The 25,740-nt window shown below is 40.6% G+C and overlaps 1 protein-coding gene across 2 annotated transcripts in view; it reads right to left on the bottom strand.

Annotated features, from left to right (window-relative positions):
* Slc16a7 (solute carrier family 16 member 7) overlaps positions 1-25,340 on the bottom strand; it is a 154,735-nt gene extending 129,395 nt beyond the window's left edge. For both annotated transcript variants that reach the window (XM_040754255.1, XM_040754258.1), the window contains exon 1: positions 25,270-25,340. The gene's annotated coding sequence lies outside the window, so the exon portion shown is untranslated. The remainder of the gene's footprint in view (positions 1-25,269) is intronic.
* Positions 25,341-25,740: the final 400 nt, after the last annotated feature.

Below are 25,740 nucleotides of genomic sequence, written 5' to 3'. Positions count from 1 at the left end.
CTGCAGAGGGGTGAGCTCTTGTGTGTTATCTGTTTCTCCTTGATAACTCCTTGTGTTTTCTTTCTGTGGGGTGTTCTGTCAGTTTCTCCTCACTCCCAAATGCTTCTTGCTTCTGCTTCTTCCACGACGTTCTCTCTAATTTTCTCTAGCCAATTTCCTATTTCTTTCTCCTTCACCAGAGACACACAACCTTAGTCTGCCCCATTGTCATGAGGATAAAATCACAGACATCAAGAACAGAGGCAATCAGAAAGGCCCTCAGTCATCAAATTTTCAGACCGAAGAAACTAGAAAGACAAATGCCATCACTTCTGAGATTCATGGACAAGAAATAGATCTTCAGCCCCTGGACAAGGTCATGTATGCCTCCTCAATGCTGATTCCGATGCAGACTGACAATATTGTGCTGTCTTTGTCTTTCATAAATACACCTCATTGTAAAGTCAATGACTACCTCGACCTCAGAGGAAAGGGATGTTACATGAAGCAAGAGATAATTCTCCAAGTTGACCTGTTTCGATTGCATCTAGACTGTGAACACTGAATCTATAATACTCAGAGACCCCTTTCTGTTGGCAAAACTCAGAATAACATACCTAATCAAAACTGTTTCACAGACAGGTATTTTGGGTACCAACAAATCAAAATCTATTCAGTTTAGTTAAAGGAAAAGAGAAAAAACAAAAATAAATACTACCAAGGCTCAGAGAAATGATTTTCCCAAATGAAACAAAGTTTTGTGTCTGACCTTCTCCTGTCTTCTGTCTTCCATCCCCAGCCCCTGCTTTTCCACACAAGGAAGCCACAGAAACCACTGTTCATCCCCCAACCCCAAAGAGGCATAGAAGCCAGAATCCAGAATACCCAACAAACAAAACAAAAAATATTGCATTAGCCATTCCTAACATTTGTCTGTAAGAATTGGCCACAAAGAAATTGTTCAAGGGACTGAGCTCAAGTCAATAACATATTGGCTTCACAAGCAAGAAGGCTTCAGTTTAGATCTCCAAAACCCAGATACAAAGCCGGGCATGGTAGTCGTGAGCATCTGTAACCCCAGTACTGGGAAGGAGAGAGGAAAAATCCCTAGAGCTCACTGCCAGTTAGTTTAACCAATAGGTGAGTGACCTAACAAATAGATTCAATGAGAAAGCCTGTCTCAAAAAATCAGGTGGAGAATAGCGAGTGGTACAGGGTGACATCCACACTGGCATCTGGCCTCACACACATATATACATGTGGACATGTACCTATACACTATATATTCCTCTCTCTCTCTCTCTCTCTCTCTCTCTCTCTCTCTCTCTCTCTCTCTCTCTCTCTCTCTCTCTCTCTTGCACACACACACACACACACACACACACACACACACACACTTGCTTGATTGCAGCCCATAATAAGAACACTTGAGAAAACCACTTCCACCCCAGAAAGAATTCTACAGCATAAGTGGGAGGGAGGAATGTTACATATAGAGCTAACAATGTTAACAGTCCCATCTTGCTGAGAGGGTCTTCAATGTGTTACTGATACATCACACCCACCATTTCTACACAGCCACTTACTTTTCACTTAAGCTTAAAATGAGCTTTATCAGCCTAAAGACTTAGGATCTTCAAAACTGTGCTCCCGTATTGTGCGTAGAATTATGGTTAAATACATATTTATAATTCTACATCTGTATTGTGACTCAGTTAACTTGTCTTTTGTGCTAGAAAGGTGCTGCTTTATGAAGGACATAATATGCCTTTCTGCCTGTGCTGTAACCACTTAGAACTCTGTTGCCCAGATAAGGTGTTAAGTAACTGCACTTCCCATTACCGATGGGGCCTGGAGGTTTCAAGTGCCAGGAATATAGGCAAGGTGTTAACATGTGGAGAGTAGGGTCAGAACATCTAGTTTCAAACATCATCTCTATTATTTATAAACTTGCATAATATTAGTGGATCACATTATGTTGTAATATCTTGGTTCATTTTCTGGGAAAATGGAAGGGAATAACAACAGTCCTTTCGGTGTGTATGGATTAGACAAAGTAACACATTAACACATTACATATTCAGAATGGTGCCGCAGAACTGTAACTCATTATCGTAATGGACTTGCTATGTACACATGCTCAGTTCTCCCACCCTACCCAGTGGCTCTATCACTGCATACGTGCCACAAATGCACCAGCTCAGTAGAGTGCTGTCTTATAACTCCAGGGACCCAGTCTGATACACATGGTTACCTCACCAGGGGAGTGGGAAGGAATAGAATCTCATGTTGATTTAATTCAGAGAGGAACAAAAATGTGACAATGCAAAGAATACAAGGCAGAGGTACTTTCCCTCCCAGTACAATATTCAAATAAATTCATAAGCAATGGAGCTGTTCAAGAAAAAAATGAGTTATTCGTACGATGGCCAGTTTTCCTACAAGCCTTTCAGTTGAAGCTATTCTATAGCATTTCACAAGCTGAAGGACATCAAACTCATGAAAAATACTGAGCAAACACTAGGGTAAATAGTTTTAAGCTTCTTTGATTTCATAATTCAGTTCTGTACAGTAAGACTATGTGAAGTAGCCCATAGTACTAACTTGTAATTAAGTCTTAAAGCAAATGTGAAATTTTTAAAAAGTTCTCCTTTGGAACCTATATATCTGAGAAGGGAAGGGGAATGCCTAGTAACTCTGGGTACATAAAGACAGATGTGCACTGGAACAGGAAGTACGGGTTACAGAAAACCACTCTAAAAGTCTAAATGCACACATTAGATACGTCTAAAGTCAGAGTTTTAGAGATGATCGAAAGTAACAGATTTGTAGAGATTTTCACTATAATCATTTTACAAGTACAAATATATAAAAGAAAATAATGAAATTATTATATAATCATAAATTTCTACATAAAAAAGGAGTCAATTCCTAAGTCAAACATTTTTGTTACCAATCCTGCTCTGACTGCCCTATCTCTGTCTATGGAATGCTGCCATATTTCCCCATTCTAATGCACTTTAATCCCTCTGGCACCAAAGGTCAAGTCAACTCTTTCTTTTCTAATTCTAAGTTGCCTTGCTCATGGTGTTTTAGCACAGGAGCTGAAAAGTAAATAGTATTGCCACTACCATCCCTCAAGCAAGGAAGATTCAGGTCAGCATATCTTGATGTCAGTTTGTTTCATGTTTGATTTTTAAAATTGCTACTTTAGTAAAAAAAAATATATATATATATATATATATATATATATATTGGATGACTCTGGGGTAGGGTCTAGGACAGGATTAACAACATCAACTCTGAAGAATACTGAAGATGTTTTACAGCCTGTTTATCAAATATTCAGCCAATTTTAAATATGCAAATATAAATGACCACATGAAATTTACTAGTGTGAGGTTTTTTATCTTTAACAATTAGTAAAATTGTTCTACAAGCTGTTTATGATATATTAACAAATAGCTTATCAATAAATCTATGTTTGCATAACTATTTTATATGTCTATGCACCCAGAGCTACATAAAAATAATTTAAGGAGAAAAGGAGTTGCAAGTGGAAAAGGTTCTGAATGGTGTTCTGTAAAATTTCTGTGCTGTAATTTCCTATCAAAATGGTATGCACATCAAGTTTGGAAATTTTTATTTTATACATTAAGTCCTATTCTAACCAAGTGGCATTTGATGAATATATTAATGATGAGGGATGACAGGATGTGTGTGTGTGTGTGTGAGTGTGTGTGTGTGTATGTGTGTGTGTATCAAATTATTGATGCATGTATAAATGTCATAAGCAAAAAATTATTTAAATAATATATTCATAAAACTAGAGATACAGAGTAAATACAGGAATATTAAGCCATTTATTTTCCATTTAGTGGGGAAATGAGGCTAAGAATAATACTAAAACAATGAAGTGATTTTGTCCTCATACCACACTATTAACTCAAAGATTGTTCATTGGAAAATGTAGAGTTAATTGTCAACTTAACCAGTTGCCTACCCAAATAATGCCTTTATGCCATGACATACAAAAACCTTACAAAGTCTTATTTTGAATGAAGTCTTCAACAGAAAATGATTTTTTAATAGGCCAAACTACTAAAATATTCTACTAAGCCTGTGTAGAAATGAGCACTATTTGTTTTCTAAGTGATGGATGCTAGGGAAACTGTGGAAGGAACACGCTGTTTAAGCAATGCCTCTGCTCTAGAAATACAGAGAATAATTGCTGTGAACTCTACTTTTCCCCCAGAATAAAAGTGACCCAGTTCTTCATCTTAGTAAAACATCCCTTCTTGCCACTCTCGCAATCAGACAAACCATAACACAGTGTTACTGAGGAGTCAAGTCCAGCAGAGCCCCAAATGTACACCAGGTTATTTTCCTAAATGCCTGTCAAATAAAACAAAATTCAACTAATGTTCACTGTATCTGTAAACAAAATATCTTAGGTATTTTTTTCATTAAAACAAAGTAAAGTATTCATCAATTTTGGGACAAGCTGAAGAAAATGAGCTTGTAAAGAAATAAATGCATATTTACAATGTTTTTATAATAACTTTTATTTAAATTAGAAATAATCTTATTTTACATATCAATGCCAGTACCTCTCCCTCCCATACTCCCATCCCCCATCCCACCCCCATTTACTCCCCAGGGAGTGTGAGGCCTTCCATGGGGGATCATCAAAATCTGTCAAGTCATTTAGGGCAGGGCCTAGGCCCACCCCCATGTATTTAAGCTAAGAAGTCCCTTCGTGCACTTGGGATACATCCTGGTTCTACTGCCAGAGGTCCCATAGACGGCCCATTCCTCCTAGCTAAACCCATGTTCAGGGGGTCTGATTTGGTCCTATGTTGGTTTTCCAGCTGTCAGACTGAGGTCCATGAGTTCCCACTTGCTCAGGTTAGCTGTTTCTGTTGGTTTTCCCAGCATGGTCTTGACCCTTTTGTTTGTCATTCCTCCCTCTCTACAACTGGATTCCAGGAGATTGGCTCAGTGCCTAGCTGTGGATCTCTGCTTCTGCTTCTATAAGTTACTAGATGAAGACTCTAGGATAGGATTTAAGGTATATTTACAGTGTTTTAATGGGGTGCCAAGAAGGTCTGTCTTGAGGGACATTGTTTTTATACTTTTGGTTATCCAGTTCTATTTGGTTTTGCTCAAAATAGTGACCAAACGTTTGTATGAAAAGCAAAAACTTCCACAAATGATGCTATGTAGGTACCATCAAGGTGCTTCCACATTCAACAAATACAAGTGCTCCTAATTTTTTTTTACTATGCATATACCCAGTGAAATGCTGCACAATGAAATGCCTGCTCTATTTTTACCTGAAGGTTAGAGACCTGAGGTGACAAAGTCACAAACCACTTGCTTTAGGCACTATGCTGTTATGTGTACTTTTCTTTGGAGGTCTGACTTCTGGGATCTATTAGGTTCCAATGGTGACCATTGTATGCAGTTTCCCTTTTCAGTGAAACTGAAGGGCATTTTAGAGAACAGTCACCAACCCTTGGCTAGACCTAATGCCAAGAACTAACTGAATCAAGTCATCGCGTAGGAACCAGGTCAGGGTGCACAATGAGGCAATAGCAGGCTCCTGCAGCCCCCTTTGTAATTCTCTGGCACCAAGGAGTGAGCTTGCAGGGCTGAATCCTCTTTTTGAGTCCAGCAAAGTTTATGAAAGTATTGCCATTTGCACACACTTCTTTATACTAATTAGAACTTAGCTTTTGCAAGTCCAAAAGTGGACATTGGGAGCAATGGCAGCATCATCCATGATTCCTGGAGCTTATAAACCATCAATACCAAGAGAAGAATGCCTGGTAACAGGGAGGGTTGCCATCAGTGCAATCATTATGACTATGCAGTGTTTATTTCACAGAGGTATCTGTGATAACACTTCATCTGAATTTCTTCCAGTCATGACACACAAGTCTCACTACAAACCTGCTTCCCACCCTGACAGGAAATCCTTCTAACATGTTCTAAATTAACAAGATGTAAAAGTCAGTGCAAAAAGACAAGGGTTTTGTTCCTGAGAATTACCCGATTTAAGACAAGATGATAAAAAGAATTGTAAACAAAACTATACTGAAATTATGTCATCATGTATGTTAATCACGTTTCAGTAGTGCAGACATTGAAGACACAGTCTCGAGATATAGAAAGGGCGACAACTGTCAAAAAAAGAATGGGTAACCTCCGAAGCAAAGGAAATTGTCTCTCACAGTTAAGCGAGGCCAACATAAAAGTGTTGGCAGGTTCAGAGCCTGCACAAAGGCTACATTTCTCCCTCCAGAATGCTGCTTAGCTGCTGTAGCCTTCCAGAGGAGGAACACTGTGTTCTCCCTTGGCAGAAGGCAGAAGGGCAAGAGGCCCAAGGACTGCAGGAAGTCTTAATCCCATTGAAGAAGCCTAACCACCAGATGAAGGTCCTAATGTGCAATGCTCTCATGCTGGCTATTTTGTTCCTGGATATGGCCAAGCCACTGAAGCCACAAAGGCAAATAATGTAGCTTCAATAAGGTTTGATTCCACGACATGCTCATCTCATATTATGCTGGTCCCTTCTAATAACTTGAGAAGCATATCCAAACCACTTCTTTTTCTATTATTAGGAATTTTATTTTTTTTCAATTTTTTTTATTCCTCAGAGTCCAAACTATTTAAAAGTATTTCTCACCGTGGGATACAATGGTTTTCCTGGAGACTCCCGTGTGTCTACTGTTCACATGTTAATCCTCCTTAGCAACATAAGAGAGTAATCAGGAATACTGGTCATAATCCTAAAATGTTTCCAACTTGACCTTCTACTGCAATGCTCATAGAAGAACCCTTATACAATCAGGAATCAGTGCTTTACACAATTACTGGTTTCAGTCTTTTGGTTTTTGTGAACAACTCGAGAAGAATGACTGTTTGAATAAATATGTAATCTGTGATTTTGGCCAGTCAATAAAAGAATTCAATTAACAATGGAACATTTAAAGGAAAAAAGGTTTGTAAATAGGTAAATAAATGAGAATTAATACTTTTTTAAAAGGGGGGATATTTCTTGTTTCCTTCTCATCCCTCCCCTATAAAATACTCTTCAGTGGATAGGATGTAATTGTACCTGACAATTTCTCATACTTCCATGACTGGTTATCTTTAGAGAGTCAAGAAAGAAATATTTTAACTGCAATGCATTGAAGCGAACCTGTCTTAGTTTCTTTACCTTGTTGCTGTGCTGAAACACTCTGAAGAAAGCAACTCAAGGGAGAAGGCATTTATTCCAACTCATAGTTCAAGGTAGAGTTCATGATGGCAACGAAGTCAAGGCAGCAAGAGCTTGAAGCAGGTGGCCACATTGATGCACAGTCAAGAGGCAGGAATAAATGTGTCCTACTGCTCTGCTCGCTTGCTTTCTCCCATATATCCAGTTAAGGATCCCCTGTCCAGGAATAGTCCCACCCAGAATCCCGATGGGTCTTCATCCATCGATGAACTTAATAAGTCAATCCCCACAGGAATACCCAGAGGCCCATGGGCCAGGTGATTTCTCTTTTGCGGTGCCCATGATTTTCCTCTGGCATAGCATAAAAAACAAGGAGAAGCCAATCATACAACGACAGAACACTGAGACAGGGGAGGGGGTGTGTGCACACAAACGTCTCAACCTTTTCCCTAACTCATCTGGGCGTTTCTTTCTGTAACACATTTCAGAACTAGATTGTAGTAACAGTGAACATTGCTGTTGAAAATGCCAGATGGCTTGCAGTTATGTGAGGTAATGCATATAAAGGCCCCACTCCCCAAATGCTGGCACACAAACAGCATCAAACTTGGTAACTATCTTCTCTTTCTCATCTTACAATCCCCAAAGCTAAATATGTAAGTCCTTTTGAAAAACTTGCAGACACCAAGAGAGTAGTGAAAAATCAGGCATTATGATACAGGAGCACACCTGTAACAGTGCTGTCTGGGGAGAAAACATGAGCATCACTCAAGATTTCTAGCAGCCAGCCCCTGGCTCCAGCTCCAGATTCAATGAGTGTGCCGGTCTCATTTGAATAAGGGAGACAATTCTACAACAGGACACGGGAAATCCTCCTCTGGCCTCTGCACCTGTACAGGCATATATGCACATACCACACACACACACTCACTAACATGCTCACACACAAAAAAATCAGTACATTTCATAGACTGTAATTCATGAGTTGAATATATATCACAGAGCATATTACATACTATTGCTTAGAGGCAAGCCTAACAAAATAGAGAACTGCTAAAGCGGGGAATAATCTCAAATATCTTGAGATTAAAAAATGTTGAACAGAACAGTCACTCTTTAAAAAATGAAAAGACATATACATAAGAAATGTCATCATAAATATTGGGATAGCTTGGCAAACAGTTATAATTAAATTTCTAAATATATTAATATTTTTAGAAGTGTGTCCTCTCAGTGTGTGAAAACTTAGAAAACGAATGTAGATAACAGACCCAGGTTCTTACTAAGACAGACTAATAAATCTGTTATTAATAAAAATGCACCTGGTGTTGGTGGCACACACCTTTAATCACAGCACTCAGGAGGCAGAGGCAGGTGGATTTCTGTGAGTCTAAGACCAGCCTGGTCTTCAAAGAGTTCCAGGACAGTCTCCAAAGCCACAAAGAAACCCTGTCTCAAAAAAATATGAATAAAAATGCAATTAAAAACAATAAATGTCCATACATTTCTTCACTGGGTTATTTTTCTTACATTAATTGTATGTGTTACATTTAAACTACTGATGAAAGAAAGTCATTAATTGCCATATGGGCTTCAGATCTAATATCTGCATGTCCTCCAATGGCAGGTCATTATTGTGTGTAATTAATGTTCTCTCTATAGACCAGTGGCCAGATTACTCTCCATAGACACACTAATGCGGCCCATGGGACAACACTGTTAGGTTCCTTATAGCTTCTTCCAGTCATTCACCTTTCTCTATCTCCATATTATTTGGTCATGTCTATTTGAGAGATGCAAATTAATTCTGTGATATCTGCCTCAAGTTCAGAAAGAAAGAGGGGAGGAGCTCTTACACTAGACTTCTATTCAGCTTACTTTCCCACAATCCAAAAGTAATAAATGCAAAAGTTCCAGAAATAAACAATGCAGACATTTGAAATTAGATGGCATCTGTGATGAAGTCTTTAATTACACTCTTTGCCAACCATGACATGAATTATCACTGTCTAGTGTTTCTGCATGGTGTATGCTACTCACTCCTATGCTGACACTATAGGGCCTATATTCAAATATAACATTAATTGTACTTAGCAATAGTCAAACAGATATGGTACTAGTAATCTAAACACATAAAGTAGCCATAAAGAGCTTACTTAAAGTGATGTGGCAAGAAAAAAATTATATGAAGCATGTATGTAGAGGAAATGTTGATCAATACTACTGCTAACAGTTAAGGCATCTACTGGAGTCTGGAAATGCATCCCCTGTGGATATGCAGGGACTACTGGCAGTAAGTTCCATTGATTCTTTTCCTTCTGAAAGCAGGTCTTACTTTAGAAAAATACGTCAAGCACTTTAGTGATACACAATAGTTTGAGTGGAACTAACACGACTATTAGGAAGGAATACTACACCACACAAAAGAAGGACAAAGAAACCACGAACGAACACTCCAATGTTAAGAGGCAAAGAAGCTGAGGTAAGGAGCTGTAAAGAACAACAGAGGCAGAAATAAAACAAGTTCTCCTTCCTTAAAAGCCTGTATTTTCCAATAGAAATTTACAGAAGCACCAGCGTTAAGAGCTGACTTAAGGTCTTAATATACAGTGCAATGCTTTGGCTAGCAAATAATGGAGTCTCGGAGCCGGGTGTTGGTGGCACACACTTTTAATCCCAGCACTCGGGAGGCAGAGGTAGGCAGATATTTGTGAGTTCAAGGCCAGCCTGGTCTACAGAGGGAGTTCCAGGACAGCCTCCAAAATAATACAGAGAAACACTGTCTTGAAAAACAAAAAGCAAACAAAACAAACAAACAAACAAAAAACAAAGAATGGAGTCTCAGGAAGAAACAGTTTAGGATATTCACTTTTTAAATTTTTCTGAAGGTGTATTCCAATCTGTGTTGTAACTATAAAAATTTCTCAATTGTTCCTTGGTTATGTTGCATAAAAAAGATCTAGTTCTGTAGATCTGAGCCAGCACTTCCTATTGGCTGCTCAGTGCTTTCTTCTGTAAATAATGAGAACACCTGTCTCACTGGGCTGCTGTACTTCTTTATGAGGTCAAATGTATGATGCTCTTGAATCAGTGCTGGTATACGGTTGTATACTTAACATCTACCATTTACCTTATTAGACATTAATAAGAAAGATATTAGTGCCCTGACCATCATGAATATAGTTAGCGAAAACAGTGATAGCCCAGGAGTCCTGGTAATCAACAGAGAATAATCAACTTATCAAAGGAATAAATTCATTAGATAAATGACTGTCTGCAAGTCTATACTCTGAGATCACAGACTCTTAAACAAAACTCTTCCTCTAAATATTCTACTAATTAATTCAAGTATCCCATATATTGAGCTTAAGGAACAGTGTTCTACATGCACATTTAAAAATACTCAGGGGCAGTAGCTATAACGAATCCAGTCATGAGACCCTTTGTTGAGCAGACATCTGCACTTATTTACATGCTTCCAGTGTTTAGTTTTCTGATACTTGGAATGCTCACCTCCTCTCTTGACTTAACCAGGGACTTTCTCTTCTCTTAAGTTCACTGGCACCTGGCACCTCCTTCATGAGACATATATATCTTTTTCTGAAATTCTAAAGCAAGCATGTGTTTTAACTGCAAACTAGTATGTGTCTTACACTTTGGAAGCTAATTTACAGCTACCCAACTCTTTCCTGGAGACAGAGCCATCTAGAACATATGGAAACACACTGGTGTAGCTGCTTTAAAAACAACAGGCAACAGGCTGAATTCAGCCCCCAAAGCTATAATTTGTCATCTACTGTTCAAGACAAATATGTTCTCTGCTGTTCATTTTATCACTTAGTTCTACATTTGATTTTATCTTTAATTACTGAATATAACATTTCTGAAATTATAGTATCATGGGAGAGACAGAACTAGAAAAGATATTATTATATTGTCCCCAAGCCTCTTTGCAGAATACTTTGCCTAGAATCCTTAATTATGTACTGGTTTACACTGATTGAAGATGGGGGAAGAAGATCATCTTGCATCTTGCTTGCTCTGCAATATCTGCTGAGACACCCAAAGGTGACTGCTAACACTGAAAGCTACATGAAAACTTCAGACTGGAAAAAAATGTTCTGTAGCATTATAACAACAGATGAGTATTCTGCTACATGCTCCCACAACCAGAAATTTTTACACACTGGAAAGACGTATATTATCAGAAATTAAGAATGTTGTCTATATCACAAACTTTCTATTTGACTTAGACTATGAAATGCTGTATTAAAACTCATAAATGGTTATATAAAGAAAAGAATTCCTCATGAATAAGAATGCTCTTGCTGAAAACACACCAAAAATATAATCAAAGATAAATTAAGTGACAACATCAATCATTTACCAGTTAAAGATATTATTATTTACTCTCACAAAGCCAACCAGGAAATGGGCTTTTCCTAGCTGTCCTGAAAATGAGCAAGCATGGTTCTGTGACCTGATAAATAGATTTTAGTCAAACAGCTTAGTCATTGCTAAGTCAAAGACTGAGAAAGCAGGAAAACACTGAAAATAAAAAACTACAGAATGAGACACACCACAGAGACATGGTGTTCTAGATTTAACAACAGCTTAGCTCAGAGACATAACTGTTTACTATCTATTTTAATTATTCATGTAAGTCTATAGGAAGAGAGCATTATCTGTTTTATCCACAGTCATCATTGGGGACCTAAAAGAGTATTTAGAGGGACAGTCTGAAGAAAGACCCTCTGCCTCTAGATGTGTCAAACACTTTCTTCAAAGTCCAGCTACTCTGTTCAGGTATGAACTGGTACCCACCACAAAAGGGTCCACCTTCTCCATGGCTTTTGCCATCCCTTAAAGATGAACTGAAAGAATGGGACTGGGACTCTTAAATTGCTTTCAGGCTATCACAATCCTAGAGACTCTTGGGATCAAAAGCAGTTAAGATTTTGATTTCCTTAAGCTTCCTATCTTGCCTTGAAATCCTCCCTTCAGTTTTTTTAGATCTTCATTAATTTTATTTTATGTGTATATGGGTGTTTGTCTGGGTGTATGTTCATGTACCACATGAATGCACTGCCCACAGAGGTCAGAGAGGCATCAGATTCCCTGGAATTAGAGTTACAGATAGCTGTGAGCTGCCAAGAGGGTGTTGGGAACCAAACCCATGTCCTCTGAGGACTGGTAAGTGCTCTTGAGCCCTGAGCCATCTCTCTGACCTTCCAATACTGCTTCCAAATAGGAAGGAAAGTTTGCCATACTTACTAAATATGTAATAGAACCAAACTCATTATTCTTCACTAGTCTCTTGTTTTAAACATTTCTCAGGTATTTCCTTCTAAATAACTGAAAATACTAATAGACATGGTTCAGGTTAACAGTGTAAATCTAGAGAACTCCAAGAAGCTGAGTAACCATGGCAAAATATTTCCTTTCATGTATTAATTATCTCATGAATATCCTAAGCATAAAAAAACTTCCTAAGGTTTTTTTAAAATCACAGGTAAAGACCAATAATTATATCTGACATATAGAAGTGTTCAATAAAGAAAAGCTATCTTTATCCAAAGCTTATCTATCATATTTTCCCTGACAATTTCCTTAGTCTCATATCTCTAAGTTCAATTACAGCACACATACACTTGTATTCCAACCTCATTTATCTACAAAAGACAAAATTTTATTGGTTACTGTCTAAATCAGTGTTTCTATTGCTACAACTAAATATCATGAGCAAAATGTAAGCGGGGAGAAAGGAGTTTATTTTGCTTACATTTCCACATTCCTGTTCGTGATTTAAGGAAGTGAAGACAAGAACTCAATCAAGGCAGGGACCAGGAAGCCAGAGCTGATACAGAGGCCATGGAGGGGAGCTGCCAACTGCCTTGCTTCCATGGCTTGCTCAAATTGCCTTGTTATAGAACCCAGGACCAATAGCCCAGAAATGGCACTACCAAGGCCTGGGCCTTCCCACATTGGTCACTAATTGAGAAATGCTTTACAGCTGGATCTTATGGAGGCATTTCCTCAGCTGAGGTTCCTTCTAATGACTCTAGCTTGTGTCAAGTTGACACACAAAACCAGCCAGTACAAATAACCCCTTGTCAACTTGACATACACACACACATCACTATTAAGCTGCAATTATTCCTTTCTTATTTGTCCCCCAAGCTCTCACATTAAAAACATAGTATGGTCAGAGGGAGGCCAGAGCTTCAGGCCTGGAGCAGTGTCAAGGGAGCCACAAGACTCAGAACTGGGGGCAGTGGCAGAGGGGGAGCCTAGCCTCAGCCCCAGGGGTGAGGAGTGATCATCAGGTGAAGCAACAGCAGCGCTTTCCAGCAGTAGCTTACAGAAACTACTGCAAAAAGTTCCTCTGGGAAAGAGAGCCTGTGTCCCAGCCAGCATCCACTGCCATTTCTCCATGGGAGATAACTGCTCTACTTCAACTCAGCTTCATCAACATCTCCAATGGGAAGAGCATCCACCAAAGCTGTAGCCCCACCTACACCTCAAGGAGTGACCACTTGAGCATTGGTCCCACTTCTACCAGGGGGAGTGTACACCAGAAGCTCTTCTCTACTTGTGCCTGAAGGAGTGGTCAATGGAGCCACAGACCCCAACTATAGCACTTGGAGAAAGAAAAAACCCCTGAAGCACAAGCTCCCATCTATACCAATTAGAGGAAGAGGTTCGTAGACAACAAGGTAAGAACGCACTGAACAGTACAAAGAGCAATATTGCACCACTAGAAACCAGAGGTGATACAACAGCAAGACCTGAACATCCCAACACAGATGAAGTAGACGAAAACGACTTAAAAATAACTTCATGAGGATGATTGAGGCCCTTAAAGAGGAAATGAAAAATTCCCTTAAACAAATGAGGAAAAGACAAAAAATTGGAAGATATCAACAAATGCCCCCCCCAAAAGCAATCAAACCAGTGAAGGAAATTATTTAAGACATGAAATCTGAAATAGTGGTAATAAATTAAACACAAACTGAGAGAATTATAGAAATGAAAAATCTGTGTAAATGATCAGGAACCACAAATGTAAGCATAGATAACAGAATACAAGAGATAGAAGAGAGAATTCCAGGCATTGAAGATAACTTAGAGGAAATAGATTTATGGGTCAAAGAAAATTTTAAATCCAATAAATCCTAAACACAAAACATTCAGAAAACCTGGGACACCATTAAAAGACCAAACCTAAGAATAATAGGGATAGAAGGAGACAAAGAAGTCCAACTCAAAGGCACAGAAACTATATTCAACAAAATCATAAAAGAAAACTTCCCCAATCTAAAGAAAGACGTGCCTATGAAAACATAAGCTTACAGAGTGCCAAATAGACTGGACCAAAAAAAAAGTTCCCTCATCACATAATAATCAAAACAATAAACTTACAGAATAAAGAAAGGATATTAAGAGCTGAAAAGGATAAAGGCCAGGTAACATATAAACGCAGACCTATCAGTATTACCCCTGACTTCTCAAATGGAACAATGAAAGCCAGAAGGTCCTAGTCAAAAATTATTTAGAAACTAAGGGACCACGTATGACAACCCAGACTACTTTACCCAGCAAAGCTTTCAATAACCATAAATGGAGAAAACAAGATATTCCAATACCTATCCATAATCCCAGCCCTACAGAAAGTACTAGAAAGAAGACACCAACCCAAGGAAATCACCTACATCCACAAGAACAGAGGAAATGGAAGAGCTTACAGCAGGAAACCACAAAGAATGGACTGAACACACAATGCCATCACTAACAACAAAAACAAAATAACAGGAACTCACATGCCCAAACTTATGGGACACAATGAAAACAGTGCTGAGAGGAAAGTTCATAGTACTGAATGCCTACATAAAGAAACTGGAAAAATCACACACTAGTGAATTAACAGAACAACTGAAAGTGCTGGAACAAAAAGAAGCAAACTTACCCATTAGGAGTAGATGGCAAGAAATAGTCAAATTGAAGGCTGAAATCAATAAAATACAATAAAAAATGCACAGGATCAATGAGACAAAGAGTTGGTTCTTTGAGAAATTCACCAAAATACAACAAAATAGACAAACCTTTATCCAAACTAACCAAAAGGCAGAGAGAATATCCAAATTAAATGAAGAGAGGGGGGACATAACAATAGACACTGAGGAAATTCAGAGAATCATCAGGTCATACTTCAAAAACCTGGACTCCACAAAATTGAAAACTTTAAGGAGATGGACAATTTTCCAGATAAGTACCACATACCAAAATTAAATCAAGAAAATATAAACAACTTAAATACACCTATAACCCCTAAGGAAATATAAACAGTTATCAATAGTCTCCCAACCAAAAAAAGTCCAGGCCCAGATGGATACAGTGCAGAATTCTACCAGATGTTCAAAGAAGATCTAATACCAATACTCTTCAAATTATTCCACACAGTAGAAGCAGAAGGAACATTGTCAAACTCTATTTTATGAAACTACAATTATACTGATATCCAGACCACACAAAGGCACAACTAAGAGAATTACAGACTAATTTCCTCAGGAACATAGATATAAAATACTCAATAAAATACTGTCAACCCGAATCCCAGAGCACATCAGGAAAATCATCCACAATGACCAAGTATGATTCATTCCAGAGATGCTGGGATGGTTCAATATATGAAAATCCATCAATGTAATCCACCATATAAATAAACAGAAAGAAAAAAACATGATCATTTCAATAGATGCTGAAAAAGCCTTCCACAAAATTCAATACCCCTTCATGAAAAGGGCTTGGAAAGAATAGGGATACAAGGAACAAACTTAAACATAATAGAGGCAATGTACAGTAACCCAACATCCAACATCAAACTAAATGGAGAGAAACTCAAAGCAATCCCATTGAACTTAGGAAAATGACAAGGCTATCCACTCTCTCCATATCTATTCAACATAGTACTCGAAGATCTAGCTATAGCAATAAGACAACAAAAAGAGATCAAAGGGTTACAAATTGGAAAAGAAGTCGAACTCTCACTATTTTCTGATGATATGATAGCATACATAAGTGGACACAAAAATTCTAACATAGAACTCCTACAGCTAATAAACACCTTCAGTAATGTACCAGGATACAAGATTAACTCAAGAAATCAGTAGCCTTCCTATAGACAGATGACAGATGGGCAGAGAAGGGAATCAGAGAAAATTACCCTTCACAATAGCCACAAATAGCATAAAATATCTTGGATAACTCTAACCAAACAAGCAAAAGACCTGTATGATAAGAACCTTCAAGTCTTTAAAGAAAGAAATTAAAGAAGATATCAGAAAATGGAAAGATCTCCCATGCCCTTGGATAGGTAGAATCAACACAGTAAGAATGCCAATCCTACCAAAAGTAATCTGCAGATTCAACTCAATCAGATAGAAGCAAATGCAGAAATCCACAACTAACCATTGAGCTAAGCTCTCCAACTCCAGTCTCTGCAGTACACACAACGACTAAGGTCGGGCAGGCTCCACTCCACCGCTGCTGCTCTTCTTGGTGGTAATCCCATGGTACGGGCATCTCCAAAATGCTGGGGTCTTCTACTGCAATTGGGCTGCACTTTCACCAATAGCCTCTCCGGGGCTCTCTTCGTGGTGCCAAGCCTCGACTTCTCCGTGTGACCTCTTTAGTCCTGGGACTTCAACTGCCACTGAGGTTGCATCTTCTCGACTGGCCTCTGCCTGCCTCTCAGTGTCAGTCCTCAGCTGCTCTCCATAAGCCCTTCATGCCTTCAAAACTAGTACCATCTGGTGACTCTTACACATTACCAGATTTGGTGGCTACTTTTATGAAGTACAGCCCCGGTTGCCTCTGAAACAGTGTCTCTGTGCTCTCAGAAAATAACTTCCCAGAAGATTTCACCTAGGTGATGCTAGTTTCTTCTAAATCATCACTAATTGCATAGTCCGAACTGGCAAGCATCAACTGTCCCAGGAATACAAATGTTTCACTTCTTTTGCCTGTCTCCTTTTAGTGACAGCTGACTCTTCGGCCCCAACTAACCAGAAGGACAGACTCTTATTTCAAACTAGCAAACATCCCTGATGAAATTTTTAATCTTCCCTCTGAAATTTCACAAGCCAGGCCTCCATCTTCTGCACTGTTCTCAACAGTCTTATCTTCCAGTCTCCTAAAGATCAACCCCCTGTGCTCTTAACATTCAATGGCTCTTCTACTTCAAAGTTGCAAAGTCCTCATACAGTCTTTCCTCAAACATGGTCAGGTCTGTCCTAGCAATACCACACAATGCTGGTACCAAATTGTCTTAGGGTTTCTATGACTGTAATGAAAAAGCAAGTTGGGAGGGGAGTTATTTGGCTTACATTTCCCCATTGCTGTTCATCGTCTAAGGAAGTCGGGACAGGAACTCAGGCAGGAAAGGAACCTGGAGTCAGGAGTTGATGCAGAGACCACAGAGAGATACTGCTTAATGGCTTGCTTCCTCTAGCTTTCTCAGCCTGCTTTCTTATAGAACCTAGGGCCATCCCTGGGATGGCACCACCCACCATGGACTGGACCCTCTCCCACTGATCACTAATTGAGAAATGCTTGACAGCTGGATCTCAGGGAGGCGTTTCCTCAGCTGAGCCTCCTTCTAATGACTCTAGCTTGTGTCAAGTTGACACGCAAAACCAGGCATCAAGTTACCTAATTTCCAGTTGAAATCACAATTTAAAGAGAGATTTCCTTTATTCCTCCCAGTGGTTTCTTCACTTGTTAATTCATTACTCTGATCACATGCAAGGAAAAGTTCACTCTGTGATCATAAAGGACTTCTTCCGGAAGTAGACACCATGTACGCCTTAGTTTCATGCCTTCCAACCTTCCCACTTCACCTCTCTAGATTATACTGATGGCCAAACATGTTACGAAGAGCAGTTTAAATTGGTCCAAGAAGTGCTATCATCACTGATGTCATAGGTATGTTTCTGGATTTCCCTAAACTTGAATGCTTCAGGAATGAAACATTCATGAAAAAGAGCACAGCCAAATCACAGGAGAAGCAGATAGAAAAAAAATAAAGTGAAATGGGACAATTAACTTGACAGAGGAAAGTTAAGACCTATAAGCTGTCACCATAGCTACGTGGGTGCTTGCTCAACTGAGAAAGAGATTTGTTTTATCGGTCTCAGAAAGCTGAGTAAACATCTGTCATATTGCAACTGCCCTTAAAATAACAGGCCACCCTCATACGTATCCTTGAAATGAATCCTAAGTGTGGTTTGCTGCAGATGCTGAAGTATGTCCTACATGCTACTTCCCACCACATGAATGCTCTCTGCATTTCCTGCCATCCCACAGTCCAACCAATGGCTAGAGAAGACACAAACTTACATGCCATAATTCGGGACATCAGAAATCTATGGTGTTCTGAGAAACAAAAGGTTTATACAAAGGCTACTGTCACAGCAGCCTTAGGACAAATGAGACACACGAAATGTAATGCCATTGGAAAATGTCTCTGACCCATTTCAAGTCAGAGGAAATTTGAATGTAGAGTCTAAGCTCCAACTCTGAAGGTGAAATTAATACTAAGAACAAACATACTAGGATGTAACAGCATTTCGAGATGGAAGGGTAGCATGACCCAAGATGTAATGTAGGGGATAGAATGATGATGAACCATGGTACAGAAACAATTTAGGGAGGCTTGGTTTTGATGACACTAAGAGGTGAGCCTGGGAAAGCTGCTTCCAATTGCACCCATTGGGGATATAGGTAGTGTGAATAGCTAATATTATTATTATTTCTCTGCAGGTTGGGGGTTGGGGATCTGCTGCAGGAATTACATCTAATGTCGTATTTTGGATGTATAACTGTCAAAGCTAAAAAGAATGACTGGTGACTCTAAGAACAAAGGCTGAGGTCTTTCAAATGTCTAGATTAATGTGACACCAGTGAAGAAGATGTGGAAACCGTAAGAAAGACACACACAAAAAAAATAAAAAATAAATAAAAAGAGGAAGGAGGGAAACAGGTTAAGAGACCAAAGAGTACCGGAGGTGATGGTAGTACAGCAGAATTGTGCACATTTCTACCAAGGCCCAGAGTTCTGCTTCTTTCTCCCTGCACCTCTACACCCATTTACTCCAGTGCTGAGAACTGAATCCAGGGCTTCATGCATGCTGAGCAATTTACAAACTGAACTACAATCCTAGCCTAGTCCAACTGCTTAAGCCTTTAAGGTGGGGCCTCTTGGTAAGAGGTCTTTAGGTTATTCAGGATATGGGCAGAAGATCACAGAATCCCAATCCCTCTATGGGATGCTCCCCTTTCCATTTTTAAACATGCCCACCCTAATGTGCCATTATAGATCACCCTCACTGAATAGAAACGAATGCCTGCCATTCCACAGACAGATGTGAGTCTTTGACGCTGTGATCTGAATGAACACATTTTACTTCTAAGTTATCTGCCTTGGAGAGTTCAGTGAAATCTGGCCAATAGACCATTGTGTCATATAATAGGTTTAATGGGAATCTAATTAAGAATGCAGATTTGCAATATAATTAGTGAGGAAATCACTTTCTTTTGAATACCAATGTTTCATATAAAGCTTTATCTAGACAACTATTTCACTTGTATCTACTAATACAAAGTACTTTTGATTTAAAACTATTATATTTATGGTAAGTATTGCTAAATAGGGATAACTGATTTCTGTAGTTAAACTACATGAACACTGCAATGGAAATACCAATAAACTGCACAGAAAACCAATAAACCTTTAACAGAAAAGAAAACTGAAAAAAAAACCTTTCCCCTTAGCACAGTATAGCTGCCACTCAGAAACTTTGTGGGAATTTTCAGAAACTCCTTTGGGATTTCCATGAATATTAATGAAAATGCTTGCAAGAGTTTTATTATTAGGCCAGGAAAATTATTTACAAAATATGTGCATCATTTATCAGCACTGATATATATGAATATATTAGAAATGTCTCTGGTGAACCCAAGTATAAATTATTGCAGCCCTACCTGGACTAGCCTATTATTGGTAAGCTTAATGGTTAATTTATAACTAATTATTTCTGTTTTCTTATAGTGCTAGGGGTGGAACCGTGGATCGTTTACATTCTAATCTAATAGTTTTGATTTTTCAGTTCACACACAGAGCAATCCCATGTAGTTACTGGATGTCACATATGGGTGGGGCTATCAATATTTACATTTCCACAAACTGTCTATGTTAGGATGCTCCATCATACAGTGGGTGTAAAGCACCGGATCGTCTAAACTGGTAGACTGGTGTTCTGAGTCCAACATTTAAGTGAGAAAATACAGCTTTCTCTGAAATTATTTTAAATGTTCTGTTACTCACTAAGTACCACTACACAGCCATTTCCCAGTGCTCTTCCTGACACATTGATCCACATTTTTAAAGATCATTTTAGAAGTATCTTATGTAGCCCAGGATGGCCTTCGAAGAGTTATGGAATTGAGACTGGTACTGAAGCTCTTAATCATCCTGCCTCTACCTCCCAGAGCTGGAATAATAAATATGTATACCTGGCTAATCCCGTGAGGAAACCTGCCACAAAGCAGGATACAAAAACAAAAAGCAAACAAGAAACAAAAACAAAACAAAACAAAAGTGTATTCAATGTTCAATTATATACCACCAATATATCATCTGCCTAGGGTTTCCAATTAGTTAAGATAAATAAGCCAGTGATGTTGGAAATGACCTGTTAATCCATAAGGCCAGTGTTAATATTGGCTAGCTACTATTGCCTTAAATTATTTCTATGCATGAATTGGTTCTAAATACTATTCCATTTAATCTTTGTAATCAATATGAAATTTGCTCTTAACTTCTTTTTTACAAAGAAGGAACCAAGATTTGAAGAGGTTTGACCACTAGTGCTAACTGGTTCAAGACAGAACCAAAAACAAAATCATAACATAGACAGGCTAATCTTCCAAGCACCTGCTTTGACCTTTGACCTCTGCTCTATCCAAGTCACACAGATTCCGAGATTAGTCAGATATGACCCCTGCTCTCAAGACGAAGAAGCCCAGAAAAATAGATAGGATGCTTCTCCAAATAAGCAGAATATAAGGTAAAATGGAAGAGTCTGGGTGAAGAGACTCCCAGGTCAATATCAAGAGAATCCTGATGAAGACAGACAGTGTCAAGTCCTGGGAACAGGAGGGTCTTAACCACTGAAATAGGTTAGAAGACTGGGTAGGAAGGGAGACGAGGCAGTGAGGGAAGCCTTTTGTAACTGTTGCAGGCCATTCTATTTGTTGGTCATCATTTACAACATTTCACATTCAGTATCCTCTTTGGTGTTAAAAAGTATCCTGGAAGTACAACTCTCATGTGACATAGGGCAAAGCCAATTGCCCCATCTTAACAGCCATTTAAGCCCAGACCCTAAAGGAGCCTTTTGTTGACTAGCTCTCCTGTCTACTTAGAATGGACTTTGTTCTGATATTATGGTATTATGTGCTCCTTTTGCTAATTCATCATGCAAGAGAAAACAGTTTTCTAATTCACACAAATAAGCCTCACAAACTAGATGGCTCTGTTAAACACCAGGGATTCCTACAAAGGATTTCAGCTATCCTGCCTTTGAGGGCGGAAACCCCATGGTACTTGCTGCCTGAATTAGAGCTGGAGACAGAAGAGGTCAGTGTGCTCTTTGCTGGTTTCATTCTCCTCCTCTCCCCCATATTCACTTCTGTCCATCTTGACAGCATTCTTCCTGTTATCTGTCTTTCAGTAGTACACGTGCCAGGCACTGAAGACCACAACAGACAAAAAAGCATTTGCCCTTGATTAATGTCATACAAGACAGAATCTATATTACGATCAGGTAGCCTGTTCATCCATGAGTTGCTGTAGCCTGAACCTGGTTTGTCCTCACCAACATGCATGTAGAACTCTGAACTACTTACATAAAGGTGCTGAAGACTTGAAAGAGAAGATGGGATTTTGTGGGTATAACTCCTATAGGAGTAAAGCTTCTCAGGAGATTAGTTAGGGGAAGTAGAACTTGGCTAGTCACCAGGAGAGCAGTTTGTTAAAACTTAAGACCACCCAACATGTTTGGCCACTTTTGTATGTACCTGTTTACTTTACTACATTACTTTGTTATCATTTTCCAAGAGACACTAAGAAGATGCCAGTACCATGATATTTGGGTTTTCCAGTGATCCATATCATGAGGCAAATGCAGCATCAGATAGTTTGTTAGAGCAACATAAAACAAACTACCAAACTGCACTGGCATAGTAAGCCCTGTAACTGTGCCTAAACATTTCTGTAAATGTAAGTATAGACAAGTCTACTCTGTAGTGTTCTTAGATGCTAACAGAAAATAGTAGCAGCAGGCCTGAAGATAGCATTCTAAAGATGCTAAGGATACTATCTTGGCATGGACTGCATGGTGAACATCACTGCTTGACAGAGTTCCAGCATTTCGACTCTGGGGATCATACTTCTTCAGCATCTTTTAATTTCATTTTTAATGATTCTCACTCTTATGCCTTTCCCTTTGGGGAATTTTATGTGGACCTTTGAAGGATAAAAATGTGTAGGATGGTAGGTAGCACCTCTAAACAAAATAACTCTGTGGGAGAAAAAAAATCCCTGCCAACTCAGAAACAACCCTGGTATCTGGGTGTTAGTGACTCTGGGTCTTAGTTTCCTTTTGTCACATAAATATTTCCCAAGTGTTTCAATGAGTACAGAATCAAATGAAAGATGGAGAGACACTGCTTTAATGAACCCAAAACACGATTCTGGGTAAGGAGCATCTTTGAAGTCATCCTACCTTCCATACCTAGAGGTAGGATGAAAGCCTGAAATAGAGGGCAGATGCCGTACAAGAAACAGGTGTGTCTAGAAACAAACTGGAACTGATAGGAGTGTGCACTCATTTGTAGATAAGAAACTGTTGGTGACACTGAAGAGTCACATCAGAGTCGTACATGCCAGCAATCCCTCCGTGGGGAAGAGGACCAATGTGATATCTCCATAGGCTACACAGAGCATCCAAGGCCAGTCTGGCTAATTTAGCAAGAGTCTGCTTCAAACTAAAAGTTTAAAAAAAACTGGATAGGGACATTGCACAATGATAGTGCCCTGGATTTGATCCTCTGCTGCTCCCTGCAAAAATTCAGAATGTTAGCTGCTAGAAAAAACAAACAAACAAAAAAACAGGAGGAAAGAGCAGTATGTCAGTAGAAAGTATTAATATGAACTGTAAGGATTCAGGCATGATGCTGGCCTGCCACTGTCACAATGCACTCACACAGTGCCCTGGTCAGCCCAGGGTTCCATGGTTGCTACATAGTCTGCATGAGGTGCAATGCACCCCTTTAAAAGACAGACCCCCAACCACTTAAGATGTCTTTCCTGCTCTCTTCCCCACTCTCTTTCTGCTCTCCCTGTCCTGCGGTTCCCCTGGGGCAGACAGGACTTTTCCTGTCTCCCTCTTCCCTTCTGTCCTCTCTTTGTCTCTTTATCTCTACCCCTCCTCCCTTTCTAATAAAACTTCTCACTTAAGCTCTGTCTGCCTGGCATGTTTGTCCCTCCACCTCGGTCCCCCTCGCCCGCCACGGAATCTGCCAAGGTTCCCCAAGAGCTTTATCATGACATGAACATCTCTGACTAAGCGAGCTGCCTTCCACCATGCCCTTCCCTGTAACTAACATCATTTGGTTACCCTCTCATCTAGATGGACTTCAATGCACAGCACCGTGAAGCTGACGATGACATTAGCATTATCTCATGACTTAACCTTGTTCTGAGTCCCATACCCAACTCTCATTTTCCTGTCACCTACTTTAAACGCACACCTTTGTGGTTGGAGTGACACTACAGTCAATGGAACCTAAACAGGCCTTGAAAGGCCTCCTGAGTCTGCTGACCGGTTTCAGCCTTGAAGTCTGGAGTGCTAGCATTTATGCCCACGATTTCCTCATGCCAGGGCTTTTTAGGGTCATATGTTTGTCACTCCTTGCTATTTTTATTCCTTCATTGCATTTCCTTCTGGTTTGAGGAGGGAGGAAGACATGGACTATTAGCTTTTGAATGGCTATAAGACAGCCCTCCATGAGGCCCAGCCTTATTTCTCCACCAAAGTGAATTAAAAAAAAAAAACCACTTGCAGAGAAATTGGGCTGTGTGTGTGTGTGTGTGTGTGTGTGTGTGTGTGTGTGTGTGTGGTGTGTGCCTGTGTGCTGTTTTCCCAAGTGTAACAAGAGTAGTCCAACCAGGAATGAGAGAGGCCTAAAGCACTACCACCCCTCCCAAAGCGACCTGCAGTTCTCTTAAGCAGCAGAAGTAGGTAAGGATGGAGAGGCCATCTGGGATGCAGCATCCCCTGGGGCTCACAGCCATTTGTCCTACCTGGCCAAGACTGTCACCCCCAGGGAGGTGAACTAATCCAGGAAGCCCAGAGGACATCAGGGTGGCACAGGCCCTTCTCAAGCCCGTAGAAGACAGCACAACCCTTAGGCCAGGCCACAAGCCTCTCCTGTATCAACCTTGTCAGTGGCCTCTACCTTGGATTCCTGGGGACCTAAACGGGAACACCTTGTCTTCCTCTCAGACTCCAATCTTCTTCTGAAAGAGCGGCCATTCCCTTCATGCACTCCCCACCCATCCACACCAACTGCAAGGACACCACCCTGGATGCTGTGGGTCTGGGAAGATGCTGCGGAACAGTTGGGGGCAGGGGGACACTCGCCTGGCGGGGCCCGCCCACTGTCCTGCTGTGCCCTGAGCCAGGGCTGCACCAGCAGATGGTGGCATGGGCCCTGAGATCTCTGGATCCCCGGACCTCAGGGACCCCGCATCTCCCGCCCGAGCCCGCCCTGGATCGGCTTCGGGATTTTGTCTATATAAGGGCTCAGGGCACACAGCTCGCGCGGGCTGGCAGCCTGGGCTGCGGGCTCTCTGCACCCGCGTGCGGTTTCTGGGTAGCCACTCTCGCTTTCCTCCCGCCTCGTCCTCCTCCTCCCGTCCTCCCAGGGAGCACCGCCTTTACCTGGCTCCGGCACCCGGTGCGCGCACCGCCGCTCTCCCGGTCCCCCCCGCCCAGCTGCAGCCGCCTCGCCTCGCTGTCACCGGCTGAATGGAATTATTTATTTATTTATGTCCCCTGACGTGTCCTCGCCTGCCGAGGCCTGGGGGAGGGGGACGGGTGCGGGAGCGGAGGCGGGATGGGTGCCCGGGAGCGCGCCTGGGTGCGGTGCCCAGGAGGACGCGGGAAGAGGACGTGGGCTGGGGGCTCAGGGAAGGGAGGCGCACTGAGCATGCTCCTGCGGGCGCCACGATGGTGCTGGTCCGTGCTAGCTCAGTGGCTCCCGAAACTCCACTTCAGGTTTTAGTTCTGACCCGGAGCGATCGGTGGTGGCTGGGCAGCCCAGACTTGCTCCCTTTGGCGCCCAACCTGAGGAGGCAGGTGTGAGGTGGCTCAAGAGACTTAGGCTGTTATGCAATCTCCAGATAAGGATGC

This window comes from Mesocricetus auratus, unplaced genomic scaffold (assembly GCF_017639785.1).
Source record: "Mesocricetus auratus isolate SY011 unplaced genomic scaffold, BCM_Maur_2.0 Super-Scaffold_100011, whole genome shotgun sequence".
In the NCBI taxonomy this organism is placed as follows: domain Eukaryota; kingdom Metazoa; phylum Chordata; class Mammalia; order Rodentia; family Cricetidae; genus Mesocricetus; species Mesocricetus auratus.
The sequence above is the reverse complement of the archived record's forward strand: the minus strand, read 5'-3'. Positions and strand labels throughout refer to the sequence as shown.